Raw genomic sequence first — 21,160 nt, 5'->3', positions numbered from 1 at the left:
TTCCGGTCTCGGTGCAGCCCCCTGACCCGGTGCAGCCCTGTGATCCCATGCGTTCTCTGGACCTGGTACATCCCCCTGTCCCGGAGCGGTCCTCCGACCCGGTGCAGGCCCATCGTGCTGAACTGTGGTCCCACAAACGCACTATCATCCCAGTCTCTGAGACGACCCGAGGGCACGCGGACGGATGGCGCACCGGCCCGCCCCCTGAGCTTGTACCCTTCTCCTCCCTCACCGCTCCCCACTTCCCGCCGCCGCAAAGACGCCAGCAAAACCTCCTACGCGTGTCCATTCCGACAGCTGGGTCCCTCGGAACCCAAGACACGCCGGCGTCCACCGCCCACGGCCCCTGCTGACCTCCCGCCTCCGCGCCGGCCTGCTCCCCTCCTCCCAGCCTCCCCTGCGGGCGCCGCCCATCGAGGACTCGGCGCTCGACTGCCCGGCGGATCGATGCGCTCGGCGCTCGCGGCGGGCGGAAGTGAGGAGCCGGCAGCGGGCGGCCGCGGCGTCTTCGGCGAGACCTATCGGGCCCGGTCCCGGCCGGCCGTGGGCGGCGGCAGGCGGCTGGAGGTACGTGTGGGAGGTGGAGGGCCTGGCCGAAGGCCAGCGGGACACGGACGTCAGCTGCGCGGAGGTGGCCGCCGGCGGCGTCCGTCCAGGCCTCAGTTGTGAAGGGACAGCCGCGCCCACCCGCGCCATCGGTCACCTGCGGGTCCCGCGACCCCGCGCGGTTCCCAGCCCGCCGCCGCCATCCCCGCCGCCAGCCGCCTGCTGGGCTCCGCGTCCACCCCGCAGTGCCCATCCCCGCATTTCCCACCCCCGCAGTGCCCAGCCCCGCAGTCCCCACCCCCGCAGTGCCCATCCCCGCATTTCCCAGCCCCGCAGTCCCCACCCCCGCGGTGCCCACCCCCGCGGTGCCCACCCCCGCGGCCCCCACCCCCGCCGTCCCCACCTGCGCCGGTGCGGGGCGTGGGCGCCGAGCGCTGACTCCGGACTCCGGGCCCCGCCCCTCGCCCTTGCGCAGTCGCCGCCCGGTGAGATTGGAGAATGTCTCCGGCGAGTGAAGGCGGGGCCGGTTTGGCCTGTGTCTGCCTGGGAGCGCGTCCCGCTCCGGCCGTCCTGGGCTCTGGAGAGGGGCCCGCCGCTGTTGCCGGCGTTGCGTGCACGGACTTGGTCCCCGCGCGGGCGGACGCTGCCGTGTGAGCCCATTTTACAGATGGGGAGCGGCGGCTGCGAGTGCTTGGGCGAAGGGCCTCGGTCCGGTGGTGGCCGCCACTGAGGCCTCGCGCGACGGCCCCGGGTCCGCACACCGGCAGCCTGGACGCCTGGTGATGCCTAACCCTGTATCCCAAGATTGTTAAACAAACATTTTAGTAATTCCAAGAAATAGTTCTTGAAAGAACTCGTCACTGAATGGGAGTAAGTCATTTTTAATCTGCCAAAGGTCAACATACTAGTAAGTCTGAGAAATTTTAAGTTTGATGCCTGTATGAATCAGCAAGTGAACTTACAAGGAACACTTAAAGATATTTTTTTCTAAGTTAGCCACACTTTAATTAAATCATTTGTGTGCACTATGCGATATTGAAAGGTTAGTTCTGAACTTAGGTGGATCTGTCTTCTAATGCATAATAATGTTTTATGAATGTTAGTACGTACTGGCCCATGTTTTGTGTAACTGACTTCTTTAATGACAAATCAACTGAAAGCCAGAATCTTCCCAAAGATGATTTTTTTTGTGCTAAAAGTTGGTGATGCTCAGAGTAGTAATAGAAAGAGGGTGATGTGTGCTTAGTACTTTCATGCTCACTTCTTTGCCTAAGTAGAAACTTAATGAAGTTAAGCAGAGAAGCAGAGTTCCACCAGTGTGACTTGGAACAGCTCTTGGAAGTTTTAGAAAGTGATCTTTTTTTTCTTGTCAAGTATTTAATTTCCTGTACTGAATGACATTTTGAACTACAGTTGACCCATGAACAACCCTGGGGTTAGGGGTGCCCACACAGTCAAAAATTTCCATGTAACTTTTGACTTTCCCAGGACTGAACTACTAATAGCCTACTGTTGACCAGAAGCCTTACTGATACATAAACAGTTGACTTAGATGTATTTTGCATATGCATTATATACTGTATTCTTATAATAAAGTAAGCTAGAGAGAGGACAATGTTAAGAAAATCACAAGGAAGAGAAATGGAAGTGGAGCATCATGAAGGTTATTATCCCCATAGTCTTCATGAATAGATTGTGGAGGAGGAAGAAGAGGAGGGATAGTCTCAGGAGTGGCAGAGATGGAAGAGATGGAGGAAGTGAAGGGGAAGTGGGAGATGCAGGCACACTCAGTGCAACTTTCGTTGAAAAAATCCGTGTATAAGTGGACCTGCCTCATTCAAACCCATGTTGCTTAAGGGTCAACTGTATTACTTTTCTAAAAGATTATTATTAACTTGCTAAGTTCTTGGGAGGCCATTATGTAAGAATCATGGGAAATGAAGTTGGTAATGAAACAATTTTGCATGGATAGTCTTCTAGCAAAGAACTTTTAATAATTTCTAGTGTCAAGCAGCAGCTAGATTAGGCTGTACAGGAAATGCTAGTTACAGAGGTCCTCTCTCAGTTACTTTTCCACTCATTCTCCAGTTTACCCATCTGAATCTAGCCGGGGTTCCTAGTCCAGCGTCTGCCTTAAGTGTTTAAGTGTTTATCGAATGGATGAATTTTAGGTCACTGTTGAGAGGATTTTGAAACTGGGAAATAACATTCATTGACCACCCTGCTAAGCAGTGTGCTAGGATGTTAATTGTTCTCAGATCCTGGGGAATATGTTCTTGAACACTCTGGACTGCCTGCTGAAATCACATGGTGGTAGTGTTGACTTCTAATCATGTGCTTTAGAGTATGTTTATATTAGTTTAAAATTATTATTGATATGAATACACAAACTTAAAAGTAATTGTAGGGAAATTATTATGATTTTTTTTTTTTTTTTTTTGAGACGGAGTCTCACTCTGTTGCCCAGGCTGAAGTGCAGTGGTGTGATCTCCGCTCACTGCAAGCTCCACCTCCTGAGTTCACGCCATTCTCCTGCCTCAGCCTTAGTCTTTTACTCCTGCCTTAGTAAAAGACTAAGCTCATTCTGGATCAGGATTTGTTTTAATTATTTTTGTATCTTCCACTCTTACTGTATGCCTGACACATATATTAAAAATCAAATAATATTAGCCTGGATTCATAAGGGATATTTTTGCCCTCTCAATTAAAGAATAGCTAAGAACTAAACTCTGTAATATTGAGTGTAAGTCCAGCAGAAGCTGAGAGGTGGGAAGGATCCTTTGGGGCTAGAGTAATTGGGAAGCTTTGATGATAAGGGCCTGATGAAGGAAGGTGTGTGACCGCCTGGGCTGCACGCCAGGAGCAAAGGCCCAGAGGCTGGTAAGTGAGTGCATTTTGGATTATGGGTGCCTATTATGCCTTGACTGACAGGCAGAAGAGTTTGGAACTGATTTGTTAGTGTTTTTTTGTTTTTTTTTCCTGGAAAATTATATTAGGCCAGCTCAAAAGCTCTCTGAACATCCATTACCTTAATTCCCTTGGTAGCATTTCAGATTAAAAATACGGCATCCAGTTTGCTTTATTTTTGTTTTTGGGTTTGTCAGTTTTTCGATGTGACATTTTCCACAGTAAATCTTGGTGCCAGTAGTGGAAGGAGCACTGGACACAGGACCGGGGAAGACTGGATTTCAGTTTATGAGAAGGTGAGCAGGCTGGATCCAGAGAGCTTCGATTCTAGTGCCCGGCACATCTTAAGCGCTCAGAGACAAGTGCAGTGTCGAAGGCCGTTTTTCCCTTTGCTGCTTGCTAACAGTGCCTCTTTCCACAAGGCTGCCCCTTAGTTTCATTTGTAAGCATGGATGAATTTTTAAAGGCCTTTTTTTGTTTTAAAGATTTGTGATTTTGGAGGGTATATGATTTAACTTTCATTGTATTATAATTTTAGCAAAAGACAAAATGAGACAGAAGGCCATGTTTGGCTTTGGTTTAATTTTAATGAAAACCCTATGTGAGTGATGTGATGTATGTCTCAGCAGGAATCAGAAGTCATGCCAGATAGGTCAAATGAAGAAAGGCGCAGAGGGGATTAGGGACTCTACAAGGAGTGGTGAGGAGCGACGGGAAGCTGACCGTAGCTGGCAAGGACAGAAGGAGAAAGTATTGCTGTCTGGAGGAGGGTCCGACTATTGCCAGAGAAGTAGTGCTGGGGGCTGGGAGGGTAACACCAAAATCTCTCAGTGTTGGAGCTGGTCCACTTCTGAAATCCAAAGTGCAGGCCTCCCACCGTTTGCTTCTGGTCTCTCCGCTTTCGCAGTCTCACTCACCCCCACTGCACCTATCAGGAGCTTCTGTGGTCTTCAGTCACTGTCATGCCAGTGCGCTCGGTGGTGTCATCGTTCTTCTGTAGCATCCGCCCGGCGGGTTCTCAGCCTTGGGCAGTCTCAACTCTCTGCCTCCTGTAATGCTTGACCCGAGTTGCGGGGGCCAGCTGGGGAAATCACAGTGTCCAGATCTGTGCCCCTATAAATCCATGGTCACCAGCTCAGCGGGGCCATCACGGAATCTTCCAGAGTTTTCCTCGTCAGCACCCGCTTCTGACCTCTGCAGAATGTACTTCCAGCATTTTCACGCTTTTCAAACCTCTCATCCTTTCACATCATTTACACACACTCTTAGCAAGTGGTCTTGCCACCTACATCATAAATAAAAGAGACGTAAGTGGAGAATCCCAGGGGCTTCTGCCAAAAACTGTTCTTCTTCCCCCAGTCACAGTGGAAGAGGCTGTATTTATGCTAAGACCAATCCTCCACCCGGACTGTGGATCCCATCTACCCCTGCCTTTGTGAGGACTTCACTCAGGTGTGCATGTCTTACTGAAGGCTTCCTTCTGTTGGCCTTTAAACCTGCTTAGAGACAGACAACAGTAAAGCAAAACAGAAAAAGTAGAATCCTCCCTTGATTTCACATTGCCCTTTTAAAATTCCTCTGTTTTTCCCTTTCTGGCCACATTTCTTAAAATAGTTGTTTGTAGCCAAGTTCTCACCCATCCCAGTGCTGTCTGGTTTCAGCTACGATCACTCTACTGAAGGCCAAAGTCATTCTTGAGCTCCTGGTCACAAAATCTTGTTCCTGTCATTTCCTCAGGGTAGTGCCTGGGACATAGCAAGTGTATAGTAGACATTTATTTGACTGAATAAATCCAAGGATGTTTCCTCTTCACAGCCCTAGTGGATCTGTTTTTCTGGGGTATAGGAGTCCAACACTGTCATCTTTTGAGGATCTGGGTGACTAGTCGTTGCATCACAAATCTTCTTGATGGACTAGGTAAAGATAGAAATAAATGTTATTTGAGGGTAAGTTCCGTAGCTCAATGCCTGTAATCCCAGCACTTTGAGAGGCCGAGGTGGAAGGATAGCTTGAGCCCAGGAGTTTGAGACCAGCCTGGGCAACATAGTGAGACCCGTTTTCTACAAAAATTACAAAAAATTTAGCCGAGTGTGGTGGCACACGTCTGTAGTCCCAGTTACTCAGGAGGCTGAGGTGGAAGGGTCACTTGAGCCTGGATCACCTGAGGCTGCAGTGAGCCATGATTGCACCACTGCACTGCAGCAGCCTGGGTGACTGAGTGAGACCCTGTCTCAACAACAACAACAAAACAGAATATTATTTGATAATGATTTCTTCAATCTTGTTCAGGCAGTCTGTCTTTCTGGGAAAACAAAACCCTGACATGATTTTTTCTGAAAAACTATACTTCCTAAAATGCTAAGAATTATCTTAGCTACACCTATCCATGTAGATCTAATAGACTAGTAGGACATTGGGTACTACTGGCAATAGATTTGTGAATAAATAATGCTATGCTCTCGTGTGAAACTCTTTTGTTTTCCTATTAAGTAGTGTATCTTCTTTGAAGTTTCTGTCTTCATGTATTTGTTGGGGGCGGGGGGAGAGGGATGAATTTGCACTGACCTGGTTCAGTTCTGACATGTCATCAGTGTCCGGTGGCATCAGTTGGAAGTCCAGCCACCTTTAGACCTGCAGCCTTTCCCGGTGCAACATCGTGACAGCCCTTGTCCTCTAGGAGGAGACTTGGCATGCTAAGGCAGAGGGCTTTGTGGTTCCTGGGGAATAAAGGAGACCTCTGAGTAACTCTTCCAATTAAGACAGAATCCAGTGCTTGTTTTATGAGAATAGCCGAGTAATCCAGTATTTATGTAGCATGTCTTTTATACGGGGGCTCTGAGAGCTAAGTGGTCGGGCGTTCACTGTGTGCTTGTCTGGCGTCCAGTATTGCTTCCTGGTCATCTCAAGCACATTCTCGTCCCCTTAATCCGTTACCTCCAAACATTGTAGTGGGAGGGAAGGTCTTGATTCCCATTCCCAAAATAAATAAATACAAAGCAAGTGTCATTTATCAGTTATATGGTTTAAATTGTTGGATTATTTTCCCAAAAGAATTAAAATATACACAAATATGCTTTCATTTGAAACCGTAGATGATAGTTCATTTATTTTTGTTTGTAGAGGTAGAGAAAGGAAAAAAGTCTAAAAAGAGGTCCAGGAGGCTGGGCACGCGGTGGCCCACACCTGTAATCCCAGCTCTTTGGGAGGCCGAGGAGGGTGGATCTTGAGGTCGGGAGTTTGAGACCATCCTGGCCAACATGATGAAACCCCGTCTCTACTAAAAGTACAAAAAAATCAGCCGGGCATGGTGGCGCATGCCTGTAATCCCAGCTACGTGGGAGGCTGAGGCAGGAGAATCGCTTGAACCAAGGAGTCAGAGGTTGCAGTGAGCCCCTCTGCACTTCAGCCTGGCGACAGAGCAAGACTCCACCTCAAAAAAAGAGGTCCAGGAAAGCAGGACACATGGTCTCTTACCTGCTTAGTCCTTCTCTTCTGCAGATGGCCCTTCTGAGGCCCAGCGAGTCTTCTGCCTCTTCTCAGGCCCTAACTCTGTACAGTGTGGACCCCGTGGGTTCTTTCAGATCTGTGCATGGTTGTATTTTTGTTAACCATGATTTGGGGATGGAGCAGGAGGAACAAGATGATTAATTTGGAAAACTGGATTGCAGAGTTCATGACCCTGTCTCTGAGACTTGTCCCAGGGTGTGCTGTTATATGGTAGAATTTGTGGCAGTGCTGATGTAACTTGCTCTTGATCTCACTCAGGAAGACTGGAGTCTGTGTTTATAGAGAACTGGGGAAGAAAATCACCATTTTCCCAAACCCTTTTCTCAGTATCTCTGGGCCATCCCTTTGGGTCCAGCCCAGCCCAGCCCAGCGGGGACGAGTCTGTCTTAGGGGTAGGTTGAGCCTGATTCTAGAACGATTTGGTGAGTTCTCTACTTTGATTATATTTTAGGGTGCCCTGAGAGTCTGGCTGAGTCTAATTTTACTGTTGAAACTCACTAGGCAACTCCGCAACAGGATTCTTCGGGGGTCCTCTGGGCCCAAGATGGTTCTGGACAGGTAAAGCTACTGAGATTCTGCTCGATTTGTTCCCTGGTGATGCCAGTGCTGCCAGGTGGAGTCATATGTGGGGAAGGGTGGACGTTTGGGAGGGTTTTGTTTTTTTTTTAATGATTGTGGGGAAAATCACCTTTCTATAGTCTGATCTGTTAGGGAAATAGTGTTTTAACATCATGAGGCCTTCCGTGGCCTGTTGAGTAGAGGTTATCCTGGTCTTCAGTGAGTCAGAACTTCTGTATTTTTCCGGTTCCTGGCCTTCTCTAGCTGAGAAGAGCATCTGGGAGCATGACAAGGTGAGACCGTGATCACTCATTTTGTTCAGATTTCTTGTCTGCTATTGAAATTAGCGAAACTGTTCTTTACTAAAATAGTAAAAAGTACTGCTTTTATGATTCTAAAACTACTTTCAGTTGTGGTTTCATTTTGTGATTTTTTTCTTTATATTATTACTGCTTTTTTTCTATGTATTTTAAGTCTGAAGTTCTGTGAAAAATAACAACTTGCTGTCTTTTGTTCTAGTAGTAAATATTTTGGAAAATTAAAATTGTGCCACAGTTTTAATTTGAGATATTAAATATGGGAACATTACAGAATTAACATTTTCTGACTTCTATTGCAGAAAACACTTCAAATCCATCCCTGTGTGCTTCATTAAAGGAAAAGAGGCAGATGGTTTAATATTAATATAGTACATCTATAAGGAAAATGTATTTACTTAAGTGTACAGTATAAATTATAAGAAAATGTGGCCTTTTGTCTTGATTTTAGTGGAATGCTTTTGTAATAGTAATTTTCTCTTTTGCCCTGTGATGGATAGGAGGTTAATTGATGTTAAATGGATGCTTTGTTAATCCTTCATCAGCTACTAAATTGGTATGGGGGAGTACAGGTCAAGACTACACAAGGCCATGACCAGCTTGTTTTCTCAGGGAGGTTTATGGATTCCACCCGCCCCCTTCTCCAAACCACACATCACTCTCTCCAGCTGCACACAGGGAAGACTCTCCTGTCTCCCTCCCCCCTTCCTGCGGTGCTGTCTCCCCCCCCCAACCTCATCCTTCTCCCTCCCTGGGCTGCTGCAGAGTGACAGCTCGTAGACGTTGCGTGCGAGTGAGTTCAGCTGGCGCTGTGTGGTCTGAGTGTGTGGTCTCCCGCTCAGCCGAGAGGCTGCTAACAGGGTGGATGAGAGCGAGAGCAATACTGTTTACTTTAATTTATTTCGGATGCCGGAATTGTGCCCAGAGTTTCTCCTAAGCTTGATTCCATAGCGAGCAGCTTCAATCCCTCGCAGCTGTGGTGCGTTCTGAACTCTGGGCTGTCCTTTCCTGACAGGCACTTTCCATAGCATCTGCCTGCTTAATCCCTCGCGGCTCAGAAATGTTAACGGCACTGTTGAGTGCTGTGATTATTTTGCTTTCACTATGTCAAGATTTATGGCCTTCGAGAAGTTTCTTTTGAGATAGAGCTGGAGAAGTAAAGCAGAATTTGTAAGATCAGTGACAAAGTTGATGTATTTTTGGAAATTGGAAAAGCTATTATACAAAATTTGGGTCAAATTAATCCAACTTTGCTCATGTGAAAGAACCTGGGAGTTAGTGACATCCTGTCATGTTTAACAATTTTAATGAAATTAGCCAATTTAAGCTGACGGTTGGTTTCTTGACCTTTTCTGGAACTCTGCATTGATTTTGGCATGCCTGTTTACCATAGTTATTATATTTGTCAGCAGTGATATTGGTTTATTTCATCCTAGAGATTTGACAAGTTGAGACAAATGAAACTTTGTTTTTATGTAATAGTATAAATTTAGGAGAATATCTTTTTATCCAGTCCTTTCATTATGAATAGCTTAGTAATATTTTCTTGATTTTGTTCCTCTCTCATTCCTGAACATTCTTGTTGAGATGGTCAAGTATTTTGTTATTTGAGTAAACATATGTAGACTCTTGATATCACTTGGGATTTTGCATTGTTTAGCTTCTTTATTTTCATGTCTTCCTGGCAGTCTTGTTGGAATGGAGCTGGTGGTGTTGATGTTTGTCAAGGATTAGAAAGTCTAGGCCACTCACATCTTCCCACAAGGTCAACCTATTTAGCTTGGAGTTGTTCTGCTGCTTTTTTTGCTACTCTTCACCCTGGGTTTCAATACCTGAGCTCTGTTTTCATCACTATGAGGGTAAAGCTTTCTCCTACCCCCCTTGTACCTTTTCACTCCTGGCCCTGGTTTACTTTAGCCTCAACTGATCTGGAATCAGACTTCAGGAATGGAGTCATGTTGGGTACTTTTTTAAAAATGATATCATCTTGTATTTCCTTTTGTGTTACATTTTTTGGGTTCTGTGTTTATGGTGCTGATGATGTTAAACTAATGTTCAGAGGAGTTCTGAAGCACAGTTATTCACAAAGTTGAACAACCATCACCATTATCTAAGTCCAGAACAGTTTCATCACACCCAAGGAAAACCCGGAATCCATTATCAATCCTTTCCCACTTTCTGCCTCCATGGATTTACCTATTCCGAACTTTCATATAAGTGGAATCATATATGTGGCTTTTTATGTCAATTATGGCAAAATACATGCATGGTATTATTAGTCATTACCCTATGACTTTTACCTAGAAAGTGAAAATTCTTTGGAGAGAGAGAGAGGAAAAAATACTGATAAATGATGGTTATAGTCAAGTAATCATGTGTGGAAATGAACTTGTAATTTAGAAACTCGGGGCCGGGTGCGGTGGCTCACACCTGTAATCCCAGCACTTTGGGAGGCCGAGGCGGGGGGATCACGAGGTCAGGGGATCTAGACCATGCTGGCTAACATGGAGAAACCCTGTCTCTACTAAAAATACAAAAAAATTAGCTGGGCATGGTAGCGGGCGCCTGTAGTTCCAGCTATTCAGGAGGCTGAGGCAGGAGAATGGTGTGAACCCGGAAGGCAGAGCTTGCAGTGAGCCGAGATTGCGCCACTGCACTCCAGCCTGGGCGACAGAGCAAGACTCCATCTCAAAAAAAAAAAAAAAAAAAAAAAGAAACTCGGAAATATTTACTAGGAACTGTGGAACGCTCAAGGCTTGTGCTGGAGAGAAGTGCCCTGTGTGACTGGCTGTTGGTCATCGGCACTTTCCGCAGTGCTCTGTCGTGCAGGTTCCTGTTCCCACCCCTTCTGAAGCTTCACCAGTGCCAGTGCTAATTGGTTGTTTAAAATTCGATGTGGAACTCTCAGTGAATAAATCCTGATGGAACAGATTCCCTCCGTTTCCACCTTAGCTTTTACGGGCAGAATCCTCCAGGAGTTAACAGTGAGCGGGAAAAGGACCAGGGTTTTGCTCTCTGGTAACTGAAGTGGGAGCTGGCCTCGAGAGCAGCTGATTCTCTTGCCAAGGCCGAGAAGCAGAGTGTCTGGAGAACCCCAGTGCCTGGACAGCACTTTAAAAATCGTATTTCCGGCCGGGCGCGGTGGCTCACGCCTGTAATCCCAGCACTTTGGGAGGCCGAGACGGGCGGATCACGAGGTCAGGAGATCGAGACCATCCTGGCTAACCCGGTGAAACCCCGTCTCTACTAAAATAATACAAAAAACTAGCCGGGCGAGGTGGCGGGCGCCTGTAGTCCCAGCTACTCGGGAGGCTGAGGCAGGAGAATGGCGTGAACCCGGGAGGCGGAGCTTGCAGTGAGCTCAGATCTGGCCACTGCACTCCCGCCTGGGCGACAGAGCGAGACTCTGTCTCAAAAAAAAAAATCGTATTTCCGAATGCGTTTCTGTTGAAAACAGGTTTATCTTTAAGAAAAAGATTGCTACCTTTGTTTGGGCTTTTCTTTAGAACTGAAAAGTCAGAATTGTTTTATTTGTTCTCAGTACTATCCTATTCTCTTTTATGGCTGGATTTTTTAAATGGAAAAGTCAAGCTTAAATGAGTTTTGGCCTAGTTTTTGTAGGACTAAACGATAGTTGAAAAACAAGTTTTTCTGGTAACTTTTGTTATGAATATCTTAGTAATATTTTAAAATTTATTAGGGGCAAAATTCATTTTGGTTTAAACATTTAAAATACTTTTTTGGTGAGGGTGGAAAGGAGACACAGCATCAAAGGTCTGCACCTACAAATTAGAATCTCTGGATTTCGTGTAGTTCTGTGTGGAAGCAGTAATAGAATATCACACTTTTCACCTCTTGGGCCTTTCAGTTAAAGGTTGGATTTGAACTGGGCCTCTTGTCACCCAAACGTGGCCCATAGGAAAGGAGTTGTTCTGCTCAGATGTTTAGTTAATTTGGATTTATCTCATTGTTTTCCTTGGCGTGAATTGTACTGAAGATCAAGAGGAACTGTCACGGGTTGATTGTAACCTTTCAGGATGTAGTTAGGGTGCTCAGTTTTTACAGTGGTTTTGGCAGTTGCTCTTGTGACCAGATTTATTGGTTTAAAAGACAGTGCATGGCACACAGTACAGACTCAAGGAATGGCATCTGCCTGTGAAACAAATCTAACTGACACCCCTCTCAGAAGCCACATCTTATAGCTTCTTGTGGCAGGAATTTCACACAACCCTTGAGGGCTCTGCTGCCGTTGCTGAGGAGAAGAAAGAAAAGCCCTTCCAGAGAGCCCATGCATCCCCAGGTCTGGTCAGCCCAGCCACCATTTCACTGAGTGTCTGGCACTGGACTAGACACAAGGAGTGAAGAAAGAATATGACGACAGGCCGAGGCAAGCCCACGGAAGATTAGTGTCAGAGAGCTTGGCACAGTGGTTTTTTTTTTCTTCCCTTTTTCTTTAATGTAAAGGATACTGTTATTTGTTATAATCACTTTCTTAAGATAGTTAATTTACAGGAGAAATGGGCAACCCTCCAGCCCAGAAAAATGCATATAACTCAGAGCTGCCAGAGGAAGCCTCATGTGGTCAGCGTTCTTAAGGAGGCCCTCGGCTGCCTGGATCTCCAGCCAGCAGCTGCCCTGCAGTGCTCTGGAAATGGGCTTTTCTGTGTGGTCTAAGGCCTACCTACATTTCTAAAACATGTATATACATGCTTATTGCCACAGGGAAGGCAATATAAAAATATTTAAAAACACAATTTCCCTGGCCCCTTCACCCTTCTCCAGTCTCATTCTCAGGATAATTAACCCCTGGTGTGCATCCTTCTAGCCCTTTCTCTGTATTCCTTTAAGCATAGGCCCTTGTTTGTATAAAGGTAGCTTTTCTTCTTTTTTTAAATAGAAACATTGATTGGGTCCTGATTCTAACACATCAACTCCAAAATAACTTTTAGACCATATGGAAAAGTTGAGCTGGGACTGGGCGCAATGTCATTTGTAGAGATACAAACTAAATCATTTATGGGTGAAACGATACAACACTTGAAAGAGCTCCCTCAACAAACAACATAAAAGTATGTTGAGGAGGAGAGGCAGCTAAAACAAGAGATAGAATGTTGAAGCTGGGTGATGGGAACTTGGAGGTTCCTTATGCTAGTCTCTCTTCTTTTATGTATGTTTAAGATTTCCATAATAAATACTAAAAAAACAAAACAAAACAAAACAAAACAAAACAGTCGTCCGGAGAATAGCACAGAGCAAGGGCCTGGTTTTGAATGCCACCTCTTTCACTTAATCGCTGTGATTTTTGACAAGCTGTTTAATCTCTAATAATCCTACCCTTGTTAATAAAACCGTTTGGTCTTTTAGAATACTTCCTTCTAGGAACTTTTTCTGTACATCTGTCTGTTCATACCTATCTGCCTGTTTATTTAGACCTATGTCTATTTTACTAATTTGTTGTAAGCATTCTCTTGGTCTTGCATGTTTTTCATAATGTTTCGCTGGCTGCGTAATATTTCCTTGACTGAACCTTCACATTTTACTGGATGTTTTGGTGGATGTTTCCATTTTTTCCCCCTCTTGCTGTAATACATTTTTGCAGTTATGGGAATCTTCATGCCTAATAACAGTCCCCATGGTTTGAATTATTTTAGTCGTTGTTCACTTTTCAAGAATACGTTTTGAGTCAAAGTGTGGAAGCACAGCGAAGGCTTTGACGCACGTGGTCAAATTATTTTTCGGAGTATTGGAACCGTTTGTGCTGCTGCCGGTGATGTGTGCGAGCTGTGTGCAGATTCAGCTGAGAACGATGATCCTTTCAGATCATCTTAAAGAGCTTGTGTTGTTAATAGGCCGGCAGTGGAACCTCCATTTCAGTTGGCGTTTCTCTGAGGTTGGGTTTTGTCCATAAGTTTGTTGGTTGGTTGCATCTCCTCTGTTGTGAACTGTAAGCTTATACCTTCTCTATTTTTTTTTTTTTTTGAAGCTCTTGGTGTTTTCTGGATTGATTTTTGTGAGCTGTTTATATAATAAAGTTATTTGTATTTTGACATTTTGAATATTTTTGCAGACTTCCTGTTTGGCTTTTAGAGTTGTTGTCTTTTATTTAGTAACTTATAGAAGACGTATGTTTCTTTATGGCCAAGAACTTAGTGTGTTCACCGTTGTGATTTTTCTGTCAAGTCCAAATGTTGTCCTTCCACCCCCACAGCTGTAATATACACTTACTTTATGTTCTTCTAGTTTTTTAAATATACATATAATTAAAATTATATGTATATTTGGCTTTTTAAATCACCAGGAATTCTTTAACTATATAGATGTTTGAAGTTATGTAAGCAAGAACATTATGCTTTTGGACTGTGACTGAAACATTTCTTGGATTGGAGTTAATATGCTAAAAATTAAGAGGCAAGAAAATAAAGCAGTTGTTTGTTTAGAATAAAATTCAGCTTAATCTTTGGCTGTCCTGACTACGGCCCATCTTCAGTGTTTGGAATTTTCCCACCGTGTTACGTACTGCAGTGCTGTGGCTTTAAAGAAGCGCTTTCCCCACTTGCCCTGGAGCCCTGTGCCCTGCCTCTGGGAGATCATCACGGTTGTGTACTGTTTTGTTACTGTTACTATTTTGTGTCAGGCCTCTCTGCCTGCTGCTTTCATCTTTCTTAAGTTATGCAGCACAGATCTTAAACGGCTTTTGTATTTTCTCTGACGAAAATACTTTCTATCTTAAAACAATTGAAGGCCGTTCTCCTCCTTGCTCCCCCAGTCTCTCGCATGGCAGCACAGCTGATGACCCCCCGGCCCACGAATTCACCTAAAGTTAGTTTTTGAAGCGGGAATGGTAGCAACACTATGTTACTTTTATTTTGGGCTTTAAAGTTTGCAGAGATCTTTGGTACACATGATTCCATTTAATCCTTACAGGATTCCTGTGAATTTAGTTATTATTCCTATTTTAAGATGAGAAAACTGATAGAAATTAAAGGGACCTGAATAAATCATATAGTTAGGATTTGAATTTCTGCCGTCTGACTCTTGGTTAAATGTCTTTTCTACCTCTCCATAGCTGAACAATTTGATTTGTCTGGCAAAAGTGTGGTGTTAATGACGCCGGCGTTCTTTACCCCACATTGGTCAGGCCACTTTGCACTGATTAAACACTGTTGGTCGCGTCCTTTGTGCCAGGTAGCATCTCTCATTACATGCTCATGGTCACACTGAAGAACTGGTCAGGGAGGCAAGCACTTCAGGGAAAACAGTTCTTTTAGGGGGCCCTTTTCATATGTGAAGGACAACGTGAAGAGTGTGTGTGTGTGTGTGTGAGAGAGAGAGAGAGAGAGAGAGAGATTATAAGCACAGCTCCTAAGGCAAACTGCCTGGGTGTGATTCCTGCTGTGATAGTTATTGGTTGTGGAGTATTGGACAAAGTATTTAATGAGCCATCCTCATAGGGGAGTTTTGAGGATTAAAAGTTATTGCATGGCAAGAACATAGAAAAGTACCTGGATAAGGCCAGGCACAGTGGCTCACGCCTGTAATTCCAGCACTGTGGGAGGCCAAGGCAGGCAGATCACGAGGTCAGGAATTTGAGACCAGCCCGACCAACATGGTGAAACCCTGTCTCTACTAAAAATACAAAAATTAGTTGGGCGTGGTGGTGCACACCTGTTATTCCAGCTACTCAGGAGGCTGAGGCAGAAGAATAGTCGGGCGTGGTGGCACACGCCTGTTATTCCAGCTACTCAGGAGGCTGAGGCAGGAGAATAGTCAGGCATGGTGGCACATGCCTGTTACTCCAGCTACTCAGGAGGCTGAGGCAGGAGAACTGCTTGAACCCGGGAGGCAGACTCCATCTCAAAAAAAAAAAAAAAAAAAAAAAAAAAAAGGACCTGGATAAGTCATCAATGTTTGCTTAATATCTAAGTTATATTATCTGTTGATGGATGGCTAGTTGTGTCCTCATGTAATTTGTATTGTTTCTGATTTTATATTGAAAAATATTTTAAATAAAGGCAAGAGCCATGTGTATTCCTACATACACCACCTCAAATGCTAACTGTGCACTAAACACAAAAACTTTAACCCACTAATAAAGGGGTCAGAATCCCCATAAAGTATAATATGGGAAACCACAGAGTCACCAGAGGAACCTGTCCTCTCCATGATGTTGAAGAGGTTTAAAGCAGTGGGTTGACGTGGCACCCATTTCTTTTAGAATGGAGAACACGTCTGTTCAAGCACTCCTGAATGTCTGCGCACATTCACTGACCTTCTGTGATGATTTGAATAAAGGAACAAAAAGAAAAGCAAAAAACAATGCTATTACCATGACCAGTTCCCCCTAAAGTACTTAAAGGAGTTGAGAATTTCAAAATGTTTTTTGCTTTGTTTCCTCCGCCCCCAGCCTGAGAGTCTCGTTTTTTGGTGAAGAGGGAGAATTAGTATTGAGTCACGGTGGCTCAGAAAGGTTGAAAAGGGAAGACTTTTAAAATGTAGGTTTTATTATCATCTGGGTAGGGTGAGGCCAACAGAGTAGGATAAGATTGTTGTGGAAAACTGTGTTACTCACAGTTCCAGGAGGGTGGGCAAGCCGTGTCCCACAGGAAGCACTGGGGGTAGGTCAGGAGGCGGAGGGAGCGAGGGGAAAGCATGGGCCGCAGGCTTTGTTGTGGGTTTCTCAGGAAGGAATGGCTAGGCCGGGTAGGCAAGCTGAGCGAGTTCAGGATTGGATCATTTGAATAATTTTTTGGAGGGCTCTGGGCTGTAGGAATGGTCCCTAGTTGGCTGGCATCCGGGGTATGTAGGGCTGGGGGCAGTGTCCCTGATTGGAGGAGCCTAATTGAAGATGGGTACTCAGTCCAGGCAAGTAGTTTGTGACCTCTGGGAATTAGCCAGTTCTCAGAGGGGCAGTCCCTTCCCTGGTCCACAGGCTCCAAAATGTCAAAGCATCATAATGCACTGAAAACAAACGAACAAACAAACATGGTTAATACAAGGGCCAGGCCTTTTTGTACCACAGCTTCAGGATTTAGTAGCAGAGAGAAGAGATCAGTACGGTAGTTTCTCATTGCCAAGGAGAAGAGGCATGAATTTGATCTGGAAAAGAGTATGAGAGAAAAGCCTTTACAGTAGCTTACTCATTTCTCCCAGCAGTTTTTGAAATTATTGTGTTTTGCACATTTTCTTTTTTTCCACTATAGCTTACCCTCATTATTACTGCAAGGCTTTGATAAGTGTTCACAGTTCATATTTAGTACAAGGTAATTTTTTTTTAACCGAGTACATGAACTTTTTTGAGGAAACATGACCCAAAGGCTAGCTAGCTAAAAGAATAAATAAATAAGTCATTTTCAAGGCTCAGCAAATTCTGTCTTTATTATTTTTTTATAGAATTATTGAGGGAAAGGAAGTAATCATGTCAGCAGTCTTTATCATTCATTTGGAACCACTTGTTCTGTAATTATCATGGCAATAAAAAGCTCATTTTGGCCTTATCTATTTTGGTATAATGATTCAAATTTGGCTAATTGCATGTGAATTATGTAATCAATTTGGTATTTTCGCTTAATTTCTAGCTCAGAGTTTGTGCTGTTGTTCTTTGAACCAAGCATAGTAATATAAAATTTGATTAAATGTGTTGGTAGTTCTCAGTTTCTCATTTTTGGATTATGAGGAGTTTGGAGAGTTTGCAATCACACCTCGCTTGATTGCAGTTTGCTTTATTGTGCCTTGTGGATACTACATTTCACAGATAATGCTTGTTTTAAAAAAAACAAAATGAAGTTTGTCGTAACCCGGTATTTAAGCAAGTGTCTCAGCATCATTTTTCCAACAGCGTGTGCCCACTTCATGTCTCTGTGTCACATTTTGGTATTTCTTGCAATATTTCATACTTTTTAGTTATCATATTTTCAAGTTCAGTTGTGTTTCATATTGGGAAAGCAAATACAGATGAGAAAGATCCCTGCCAACATAGTAAAAATTTATATATGTTTTTTGAGTTTTGAAGTGTAAGTCTGATTTGTTTGGAGATTTCCTCGAGGCAGAACCCTTCGTTACTGATGGTGTCTAGTAAATGAGGCCTTAGTGCATTATGCTGTACTTTTGAAAACATAGATCTCAAAATATCTGTACTATTAGAAAAGGTTTTGCTCCTTCTCACCCTAAGGAATCTGTTCTTCCAAGAAATAGAGATCTTTTCTATTTCCAGATAGTCTAAAAAGGGCACTTTATATTTCTGAATAAATAAAATATGACTGCTGCAGTTTCACAGCTTAACTTTTGAGCCAAATACTGTTGAGGCATCAGTGGCACTAATTTAATGGAACACTAACCAGTGCAAATAAAAGACAATTGTATTGTTATCTTTTTTCTTTGATAAATGTGAATTTTTTTTGAGATGGAGTCTCACTTTTGTCACCCAGGCTGGAGTGCAGTGGTGCAGTCTTGCCTCACTGCAACCTCTGCCTCCCAGATTCAAGTGATTCTCCTACCTCAGCCTCCTGAGTAGCTGGTATCACAGGCGCCCGCCATCATGCCCGGCTAATTTTTTTTGTATTTTTAGTACAGATGGTTTTCACCATGTTGGCCAGGCTGGTCTTAAACTACTGACCTCAAGTGATCTGCCCGCCTTGGCCTCCCAAAGTGCTGGGATTACAGGGGTGAGCCACTGCGCCCGGTCGTGAATTTTAAAACAGAGTCTACAAACTTAATGAAATTTACCTTATCATTTAAATCACATACACTAAAGCTCTTAGTGAATTGTAAAATGTACTTTAATTTTATAAGAATGCAACTTACTTATATAAATACCGAAAACAAAACTCTTGCAGTTTCTGATCTGAGACGTAAGGAGCTTGGAGGTCACCACTCTAATCCTCACAATAAGGAAAAAACTAAACAAACTGAAAATCAGCCACTTTTCTTATATCTATCAGAAAATTGAGGTCACAGGGTAAACTACTGTCCCCCAAATAAGAGAGACAACAGGCAGATACAGAGCATCCCAACTTCTTAGTTGGGATGAAAATTTCTGTGGGAGACCAGTATTGAGTTGCTTTAACCAATACAGCATATCCAGCTTTGAACAAAAAATGACAAGGCAAAAACTAAAGACAACAACCCCATTTGGAAGAAACAGAGCGAGCATTAGAACCAGATTGAGGTGTGGTGAGGACGTTAGGATGATCGAACCGGTAATTTAAAACAGCTGTGATTACGTGCGGAGGGCCCTGATGGGAAAAGTGGATAACATGCAACAGATCAGTAATGTGAATAGAGAGATGGAGACTTGAAGAAGGAATAGAAAAGAAATGGTAGAAATAACTCACAGAAGAGAAGAGTGCCTTTGATGGGCACATCAGTAGACCGGACATGGCTGAGGAAAGAATCAGTGAACTGGAAGAAACGTCAGTAGAGTCTTCAGAAACTGTAATAGAGAAAAAAGGTTGAAGAAAATGGAATGGAACATCCAAGAATTGTGGGACAGTTACACAAAGTATAACATATGTGTAGTGGGAACCAAGAAGGGGAAGGAAGAAAAGAACAGAAGAAATATTTGCCATAATAATGGCTCAGAGTTTTTCGTAATTAATGATATTCCCAGATCTGGAAAACTCAGAGAACAGTAGGCAAGAAAGTACCCAAAAAAAAAAAGAAAAGAAAAGAAAAAATCTACACTTAGCATATTGTATTCAAACTGTAGAAAAATAAAAAACAAAATACTGAAGGATACTGAAGGAAGCTGGGGTTAGGGATGAAATGGACACCTTACATGAAGAGAGACAAGAATGGAAATTACATCAGACCTTTTTTCAGCAACCATGCAAGCAAGTAAGGAAAAGAGACCCACCTACATAGAATTCCTCATCCAGTGAAATTATCCTTCAAACATGAAGGGGAAATAAACATTTTTCCAGACAAAATTGAGAGGATTTATTGCCATTAGATTTGCCTTAACTATTAAAAGAAGTTAAAATGTTAGAAGTTGTTCTTTAGAGAGAAGCAAAATGATATAGGTCAAATACTTGAATCTGAAAAATTCAAGGATGAGTTTTAGAGAAGGAAGAAATGAAGTGGCTTCTGGTTCCTTCCCCTCAGGTCCTGGCACCTGGCACCGTGCCTAGCACCTGCACCCCCCATTGATGCTGAATGATATGGATGTGGAACGTAATGACTTAGTGGCTTAAAAAACAAATACAGTTTGTTGTTGTTGTTGTTGTTTTGAGACAGTCTCACTCTGTCACCCAGACTCGGCTCACTGCAACCTCCACCTCCCAGGTTCAAGTGATCCTCCTGCCTCAGCCTCCCGAGTAGCTGGGACTACAGGAGTGCATCACCATGCCTGGCTAGTTTTTGCACTTTTAGTAGAGACGGGATTTTGCCATGTTGGCCAGACTGGTCTCTAACTCCTGACCTCAAGTGATCTGCCTGTCTTGGCCTCACAATGTGTTGGGATTACAGGCATGAGCCACCGTGCCCAGGCTTAATTTTTTTTTTTTTTTTTTTTTTTCTGAGATGGAGTCTCATGATGTTACCTAGGCTGGTCTTGAACTCCTGGGCTCAGGTGGTCCTTCTGCCTCAGCCTCCTAAGTAGCTGGGACTACAGGTGTGCACCACTGTGCCTGGCTGAAAAAGACTTACTTTCTTGACCTACAGTTGCAACTTCTACATTTAAAGATACCCCAATGGACATAGCAAGTTCCCTGGCTCATGGAAAAGAGGAATTTATTCCAGAGACTTGGCAAAACTCTAAATAAGAAATGAAAATGTGTCTTACCCTCAGCTCTATAGATGTTAATAGTTACCTTATTGTGTCTTATGCAACAGAACATTTTCTTATGTGATGCAAGTTGTGGCATCATTTTGAGACCAATCATTCAGAGATTAAAGAGAAAGGAATATTTTCAGTGTGGACACTATGAGTTTTTAAAAGTCAAAATTACAGATTTTCAGACTGGAGGGAAGCATTCTATGGATTTAATTTGCCACACTGAAAAGTATTGATCACTTTCACCTGTGTGAACAGAAAGCCCTTTGAAGTCCTCCTCCCTGCCTTTTTTTTTTTTTTTAAATTAAAAAAAAAGTTCTTCAGACCAAAAATGAGAAAACCACAGTGGATTATCCTCAGCTGTGATTGGTCCATTTCTTGCTATGACCTCAGTAGGAGTCATTATTGTAAAATGCCAAGCACCTGTTTTAGTCCCTGGCTCTGCCTAAGTTTTTGGCCCAAGGCAGAATCCAACAGATAGTACTGCCCCCAGACGGGGATCCTGCACAGGGACATACAGCCAAAGAACCTGCTTGTGTGGACGCTGAACCGAACT

At 43.8% G+C, this 21,160-nt stretch overlaps 1 protein-coding gene across 6 annotated transcripts in view; it reads left to right on the top strand.

Annotated features, from left to right (window-relative positions):
• Window positions 1–423: 423 nt before the first annotated feature.
• Window positions 424–21,160, top strand: part of EXOC2 (exocyst complex component 2) — a 200,665-nt gene continuing 179,928 nt past the window's right edge. For 4 of the 6 annotated variants that reach the window (XM_021936926.2, XM_021936925.2, XM_003896943.5 and 1 more), the window contains exon 1: window positions 424–567. The gene's annotated coding sequence lies outside the window, so the exon portion shown is untranslated. The other 2 variants (XM_009204338.4, XM_009204339.4) reach the window with 2 other exon arrangements.

This window comes from Papio anubis, chromosome 6 (assembly GCF_008728515.1).
Source record: "Papio anubis isolate 15944 chromosome 6, Panubis1.0, whole genome shotgun sequence".
In the NCBI taxonomy this organism is placed as follows: domain Eukaryota; kingdom Metazoa; phylum Chordata; class Mammalia; order Primates; family Cercopithecidae; genus Papio; species Papio anubis.
Note: the sequence above shows the minus strand (reverse complement) of the source record. Positions and strands in the feature narration are given on the sequence as shown.